At 46.7% G+C, this 8,290-nt stretch overlaps 1 long non-coding RNA gene across 2 annotated transcripts; it reads left to right on the forward strand.

The window, feature by feature from the left end:
• The first annotated feature begins 5,368 nt into the window (after nucleotides 1-5,368).
• LOC116867962 lies at nucleotides 5,369-6,659 on the forward strand. Of its 2 annotated transcripts, none has more exons than XR_004382698.1 (4): nucleotides 5,369-5,458; nucleotides 6,001-6,134; nucleotides 6,211-6,395; nucleotides 6,528-6,659. It is a non-coding gene; the product is annotated as an uncharacterized LOC116867962 (long non-coding RNA). The 2 variants fall into 2 exon arrangements; XR_004382699.1 differs by having other exon boundaries at nucleotides 6,531-6,659.
• Nucleotides 6,660-8,290: the final 1,631 nt, after the last annotated feature.

Genomic DNA, 8,290 nt, shown 5'->3' on the forward strand with positions numbered 1-8,290 from the left:
AGCAAGAGGCAGAGAAGGACCTGCAAATTGCCAACATTGTTCCGTCTTTATTTAATAAATGATTCACAGAAATAGTCGTGTTGTAGCAGATGGAAACACACGCGGCTATTACTTAACATAGGTTAACAGTAAAAGGTATTATTACCAGAAATCTGCATAACGTCTTAAAGAAATAAAAACTATTTTACAACTCCGAAGCACACACTTGAATATTAGCAGCATTTTATATAGTAGGTAGAACACATGCTCTGTGGTTCATGTCCATGCATGTGCTCTCAAATACCAAACACATTCACAGCATTCAGGTTGGGGGTGGGGACAGAATTTATCAGAAATGTGCATCTAAATAATGAATGGCTATCGCTTCAGGGTAAGATAGGCTGTTGTCAAAACTGTCTATGCTTTTGAGAGGAAAGGTTTGGGGCAATATTTCTTCGCATACTGCACTCAATTTAGCTATGGAGAAAAACCACACATTCACTGGGTGTTTCCCCTCGTGAAAACCAAAAGCTTTTCCTATCAAAAGCATGAAAGTTGCTCTGTATCCAGGTGCCTGGGTGGCTCAGTCCTTAAGCGTCTGCCTTAGGCTCAGGTCATTATCCCAGGATCCTGGGCCCGAGTCCCACATCGGTCTTCCTGCTATGTGAGGAGTTCTGCTTCTCCCTCTCCCCCCTCTTTTCATGCTCTCTCTCTCAAATAAATAAACCAAATCTTAAAAAAAAAAAAAAAAAAAAAAAAAAAAGTTGCTCTGTATCTCCAGCTACTGCTTTAGTCAGGAAGAAACCTCTCAACGGCAAAATGTGGAGAAAAGCCAAGCAGATGCGGGTAACTCCAGGTACCTGGTAATTTCTTGTGACCTGTCTCCTGTCCAGTAGTGGCTGTTGATACATGCAGGTCCCACCAGAGTGATACAATGTGCATCTTCAGCTCCATCATCAAACAAAACTCCAAAAAGAGCCTGAAAAAGTAAACGTCCCTGATGGCAGCTGATAATGTCTGAAGAATGGCCCCTAGAGACATCAGTTCCTAATACCCATCCCTATGAATGCAGCTTTATTTGGAAAAGGGCTCTTTCCCAATGTGATTGAGTTAATGATTTTCAGATGGGGATATTATCGTGGATTATCCCGGATGGACCTTAAGGGCAATGGCAGGGGACCTTACGAGAAAGAGGTGGAGGGAGATTTGACTCACCGGCGTGGAGAAAGCCACATGACCACAGAGAAAGAGACGGGAGTGATGTAGCCACAGGCTCAGAAAGGCCAGCAACCACCAGAAGCTGAAGGATGCAAGGAACCCATTCTCCCCTCGAGCTTCGGGAGGGTGCGTGGTCCTGCCGACACCTCGATTTTGACCCAGTGAGACTGGCTTTGGACTTCTGGCCTTCAGAAGGGTGAGAGAATAAATAAATCTCTGTTTTGGAGCCACGACGTCTGTGACGATTTGTTCCACAGCAAAGAAATAGAAAAAGTGACTGTCTCAGGCAGGGTTCTTGGGTCCCCAGGGAGGCGAATTCCCTCTGGCTACTAACATCGGTAGGAAAGCAACTCGGGTTCCACGCTGTGTAGAGCACTAAGAATCCATGGTGCTTAGAAGGGCAAGGCTAGCCTCTGGGCAGAAGCTTCCACTGACAAGTTGTCAGCAGGTGATACAGGAAGGATAAAGCTCCCACAAACCAGACATGTTTTGCATATCAAGCACTACGTGAAGACCTTTAAGTACCCCTCAGTCCCTCTGAAAGCCTGGGATGGCCTGGCTAAGCCCCTCATCTAAGGTGACATAGTGACTGGCTGAAGAACCCCAGGATTCCTACCACATCCAACCTTTTTCCATTGCCTCAACCTGGCTCCTTTTTAGAAGTGCAAATAAGACCTGTTTAACACTGAACTCTGAGTCAAGGGGAACAGAGAGCCAAGATTTAATGGAATTTCTAAAGCTCAGTTCTCCATATTAAGATGTCCTCAAACCGTGGAAGAAAACCTCATGCTTCAGGACCTCTGAGCATCGCCTGAGCCATGTGTTTGGGACCTTACCACGAGAGGGACGCCTTTCTGCCGACTCAGGGACTCAGGGCTTCCATACATGCACTCGAAGATGGTCGGGGAGGTGCCTCTAGATCCAGCCTGACCTGTAATCCAGCTCTTTCCTTGTGCCTGCCTCTGGTTTTTCTATCTCTGCCTCTTGTTAGCAAACAGAACATGCACCATTTCAGAAAAGCAAGCCTCACCATGAAGGGCTGATATTGAGTGTGTATATTCTGCTGTATCAGCCCCAGACCTATTTCTTCTAGTTAGAACTTGACAGCGAGTTCCCTCCCAGAGCCCGTCAGCAGCCCGGGGTTTATGAATCACCCCACCAATGGCTTATGCCGCTGCACCACAGCAAACCAAACTAAACAAATTCTTTCCATGTTAGCCGGAGGGTTAAAAAAAGAAGTGTGCTCTACAGGAGATATAAATTTGAGGCGAGCCCTAGAAGAGAATAAAAAGGAAATAAGACCTCAGTCAACCACGTGCAGAGGGCTCCGACTGACTTCTTTGCTTTGTGACTGCTGATGTGGCAGCTTCCAAGGAGGGGTTTTCCACAGAAAGCTGGGGGTCCAGGCCAGACTGTGGGGGCAGAGGTGCAGAGCTTGCCCGAATGTGGTCAAGGACAGAAACTGACTGCCAGCAAGGCCGTTGCTCTGAGTTCTAGTTTCATAATGCCCCCTCGAAGGGGGTGGAGCTGGGGGAGGAGCCTCCCCCATTTTCTTCTGCCTTTTACCCCTTCCTTTTCTTATTCAGTTACCAGGTCCTGAGGCTTCCAGCAGGCTCCACGAAGCTGCAAAGCCAGGCAATGGGCACGAGTGGCCTGAACCAGCGAACATCTGACAGTCTTCAGACTGAAGTTGAGGGATGAGGGAGCAGCCTGGCCTTCCCCTGGTGGGAGGTGGAGGGACACGCTTAGTGGCTTTGAGTCTGTACTCTGTTTTAGCAGATTCCTCTCTGTGTTCGAGCTCGTGTGCCCTCACCAAAACAGAAGCCCTGTGCAGCAGAACCTATCCTCATTAGAAGGCCATGTGTTAATTGTCAGTCTCATGCCCCTGGGGGTGGGGGGTGGCTCCTGGGTGGTGTGATCGGGGTCCTGTCTCTGAGAAGCCTTCTGGTGTCAATGTCCTCTCCTGCCTGCCAGGACCTCTGAGCGCAGGCCTGCCTGGCCCAGGCTGCTCTCCTCCTCCTCTTCCTCCCTCAGAGAAGGAGCCGAGGTGGCTCTCTCTTCGCTCCCCATCTCCCAGGCCCTCTCTCAATGCTTGTATGACAGACACGGCACAGAACAGTTAGCCTCCCATTCATTCCCAAGTTCATCTGACAGCCATGGGCAGTGCGTATTAAACGCAGCGAGTTTAGCAAAGCCTTTTTCTTGTCAAAGTGACAATATTTGCAGTGATTAAAAAAAAAAAAAGCAGCAATTAGAAGCTTAGGAAAGTTCCATCTTGTAGGAGAATTATGACGGACGGGGCTGAATCGTGCTCCATCCAAAAGGCCTGTCTACCTGGGAACCTCAGAATGTGACCTTATTTGGGGGAGCGGGGGGGTCTTTGTGGATAAAATTCCTTAAGGAAGGTTGTCCTGGATTTAGGATGGGCCCAAAACCCAATGCCTTGTGTCCTTATAAGAAGGCCCTGTGAGGACACCGGGCATGCAGAGATTGCAGTGATGGGTCTATAAGCCATGGGGCACCAAGGATTGCTGGCATCCCCCAGAAGCTGGGAACCGCCTGGAGTAGATGCTTCCTCGGAGAATCTGGAAGGAACCACGCCTGCCCTCACCTTGATTTTGGATTTCTGGCCTCCAGAACTGTGAGAGAATAATTTCTGTTGTTTTAAGACACCCAATTTGTGGTGATTTGTCATGGCAGCCCTGGGAAACTCATACCCAGGGTCATCAGATGTGTAGGCTAGGTCCCACAGCATGGTGGATTTCTTTTTTTTTTTTTTTTTTTTTTTTTTTTTTTTTTTTTACCCATTATCTCAACAAAGCCCACAACCAGAGAAAGGGACGACCTGCAATGAAATCATCCCTGAGTGTTGGTAAAGCAATGCTGAAGGCAACATCACCCCCACCCCCTTCCAACTGGATGGCCTAAGGAATTTTCCAGTCTTTAAGAAACAGCATTTTCGTGATGGATATTATAGGGCAGTGGGAATCCTTTTTCCTTAATTCTAGTCATTTGGAGGCTGAAAAGTCTTCTGCAGCAGAAAATTTAAGTGATAGCTTGGATGTTTGATTTTGCTAAGGCTAGGATGTCCTAGTCCCACCACCTGCTGAGTTGGGGGTGACAGAAAATCCTACAGGAAAGAGTCATGGACCCCAGTCTTCAGGCTGCTGCAAGGGAAAGAACGGTGTAGGACAAGGTGACTTCACCTACAACTAACCGAAACCACCCCCACCCCTGCCCCCACCCTCTTCTCCCCCCGACTCCCAGCTCCGGGCACCCCAAACTCCAGCCCTTTTAACTATCTCTTTGAAAATCCAGACCCAAGCCATCAGATCTGTGTGTGTAATCTTTCCTATTTTATAGACAAGAGGGTGGGAATTCAGTGGGGTTGAAACCCCTGATGAGCTTCTCTGGAATGCTGGCCTTCCGGAAGCTTCTCTGCTCAGTGCCTGTTAATCCTCTATTGAGAGCTGATAATGAGGCTGGGTTTTTGTTTTTTTTGTGTTTTTTTTTGTTTGTTTGTTTGTTTTCTTTAGATGGATAAAAGGAGCATTTCTGCCTTTTTTTTTTTTTTTTGGCATGTAGTGTCTACACAAGTTATTTTCTTGCCCTTTAAAAAGTGTCATAGTTTGCCAGATTGGTTTTCACGTTTCACAAGATGATTAACAATTGAACTTTCTTTGTTAAAAATAAAGGGGGACAGCTTCTCCCCTCAGACAACTGAATGTGTCCTGAAGATAAATCTGACTCAGAGTTCCACACTCTTTCTTTTCTCTCCCGTGTTTGTTTTCCTTCTCAGCCTGCATCTGTGAAGCCAACTTTGCACCTGTTGCCGAAGCAGATTACGTATTCCTATCCCAGCTAAAGCAAAAAACAGCACTTGCGTCTGGTTTTACTGTGGCCACCTCTGATGGATGGATGGGCTGAGAATGCTCAACAGAAGCTTTTTTTTTTCTTCCGAAATTCCTTTGAGGCAAGTAGAGGTAAATATTTTCACCCTCAGCCACTAGAGGAAATGTAGTAGAACAGGATTTGTGAGGAAGGGGGGTGGGGTGGGGGACGAGAGCCTCCAGAATCCTGTCTATGCCTCAATAAAAGGTCACAAAGCCCTCTGTGTTCTCTCACTCCTGAGGGTCCAGACCAGACCTTCTTATCTCAGTTATCTGGCCCCGCCCGGTGCACTGGCCCCAAGTGACTTGTGAGCATTTGAAATGTGACTGTTGTGAATCCAAGTGTTCTTGAAATAGGGAGTCGATACCAGGTTTCAGAGACAGTACAAAGCATATGGCATTAATAATATTTTTGAGAGGTGTCTGGGTGGCTCAGTTGGTTAAGCGTCTGCCTTCAGCTTAGGTCATGATCCCAGGGTTCTCAGATGGAGCCCCGCATCGGGGTCTCTACTCCTCGGGGAGTCTTCTTCTCCCTCTCTCTCTGCCTGCTCCTCCCCCTGCTTGTGCTCACTCTCTCTCTCTCTCTGTGTCAAATAAATAAATAAAATCTTTTAAAAAATACAATTTTTGAGTGGATTGCCACCTGACACACAAAGCATTTGACTTTGCCTTTTTTTTTTAAAGATTTTATTTATTTATTTGACAGAGAGAGAGATCACAAGTAGGCAGAGAGGCAGGCAGAGAGAGAGGAGGAAGCAGGCTCCCTGCTGAGCAGAGAGCCCAATGTGGGGCTCGACGAGGGGCTCAATCCCAGGACCCTGAGATCACAACCTGAGCCGAAGGCAAAGGCTTAACCCACCGACCCACCCAGGCACAGCTTGACTTTGCTTTTTATTGATTATCTGACTTGCAGACTCCTGGAAAGCAGGCTTCCCGAAGTACAGCAAAGGTGCAGATCTCCTGACACCCCACACGAAGCAGAAGGGGCAGGCACCAAGCACAGTTGGGAAAAGCCCTGGCAGAGTTCCACCGGGAATTTGAAAAAGGGTGAGCAAATACAAGGTTCCCGAGTAAAGTCTTGCAATGAAGAAACATGTCTAATTTTGTCACTATGGCATTTCAGAAATGTGTGCCCACAGGATTCCTAGCTCTTCCTTTTTGAACGTTGGCCTCACAGCAGTGATCATGTCAAGCAAGTATTATTCAGCAGCCCCAGCTGTGTTAGTGTGTAAGGACTTGAACAGATGCACAGGACAAAGGAACACCCCGTGGAAATGTGGGGCAAAGCCTGGGACCCTCAGTCCAAAGGTAAGAACTCCATTTAATCAATGGGTTGTAGTAAGAGCATGTTGGGGCCTCATGTCTGGGGACCCCACTGGCCTTTGCATCTTGTGAACATGGCTGCAGTGACAGTCCCATCCCCTTGTCTGTGCATCCCAGTAGGAGCTCCTGCACCTCTCTTTAAGCACCTTAAAATCAATGAAAGGAGCACTGTAGCAATAAAGAATGAAGAGGAGTTTCACATTCAAAATCATTTTGTTGGCTTGACATCTATTTCAACCACAACCGGGAGGTCGGGTAAGTAGAGACGACCATTTCCCAGTCACAGAATGAGGCTTTAGCCTGAACCTCTGTAGGCTTGCATGTCATGGGGGATGTTTGACTCTTAAAAGCAGAGCATTGATGGGGGTGAAGGGGATGACAGGGTGACTGCTAAGGAGAACAGGTGGAAATTGAAGCCCAGGTTAGGTTATAAGCCTTGGGAAGGGTCCTCTACAGACACGTCAAATACCCCAGGAGGACCTGGTGGCCTCATATCCTTTTTTTTTTTTTCCCCTAGTGCTGGGCTAAGAGGGAGGTGTGCACTGTTGGGTGGAGAAATGGAAAAGCAATGTGTTGGAATTCTTTCTTCATATCCTGATGTTAACTTATATTTCAAAAAAAAAAAAAACAAACAAACAAAAAAATCCAGTTTTATATTTAATAAGTGTAATTGTTAAAATAGGAAGAACAAAAATCATACTTGAGAGGATTTACACTTTTGCCTTTCTAATACATATACAGATATTTTTAAAAGTTTTTCTAGTTGACTTACTTCCTGAAGATCTGAACAGAATTGAAAGATGAAAGACCACAGTGCTGTCTGATCACCATTCACACCTCTCTCTGACAAGCATGGAGACATTTGGGCTCATGGTTCCTTCCCATCTGATTTATTATGCTCTTTGACTCTGGGACAAAACCCCACAAACTCATCTCTTAATTACATAGGCTGTGTTTGGATTGTGAACAAAACAACAAGTGTATTTTCTCCCCATATGGGTTGAAATGTCCCATGTGATGTTCAGCTTTACCATAATACTGCAGGCTGGCTGGTTTACTTCCTGGCACTGCCATCAGCCAGAATGTGCTGGTGCATCACATTGTCTAACCCCCGGGCACCCTATGGCCTTCCAGCTCACAGCCTTCCCTTCCTCAACAAGTGTCTCCACATGGCAGTCCCGTGGGTGACCCAGCCATCTCACGGGGCCTGAGCCCCATGGCTCTAGCTTCCTTCCCCTTTGTGTCATTTCAGGACTCATATTCACAGCTAAACCAGGGATCTCGTGATGGGCTGAACTGCACCTGCTGCAGTGTCTTGCTCACTTCCCATATATGATGCCAACCATTGGGTAGCCACATCTTATCAGCTTTTATGAGGAACAGTTGTACAGTCAACAGCAAGATGGTGGAATCCTGGTTGTCCCTGTGATGGGTAAACCTCCTAAGAGCTTGCAGGGAAGATGGATTTGAAATCCTTAAATTAATTCATGCTCTTTTCTTGAAATACACTGAGTTGTGGTAACTTCCTGGAGAGCAGAGTCTCTGCCTGATGCTGGTTTTCCTTCCCATTGAGCCCCTTGCATGGATTTGAGTATCTTCAGTGTTGAGTTCATTGCTGGGACTTGGCTCAAAATCCAAGACCAGGAGCTCAGAAGAAAGGTCTTTGGATGCTTCTTGTTGAATTCTGTTTCTCTTCCCTGGTACACAGACATGAGGGTGGGGAGGTGAAGCAAGAAAAACTAAGCAGACTGTTCACTGGTGTCACTTTTGTACTATTTTTCATCTGCTTGGGGACAAAGGTATCTGTTCCAAAGGGACAGAATGGGAAATTTAATTAATGTATTTAAAATTCAAACCCCAAATACAAGGATATGTGAGCC

The sequence above is a fragment of the Lontra canadensis genome, unplaced genomic scaffold (assembly GCF_010015895.1).
Source record: "Lontra canadensis isolate GAN:19392208 unplaced genomic scaffold, GSC_riverotter_1.0 scaffold13, whole genome shotgun sequence".
Lineage (NCBI taxonomy): Eukaryota > Metazoa > Chordata > Mammalia > Carnivora > Mustelidae > Lontra > Lontra canadensis.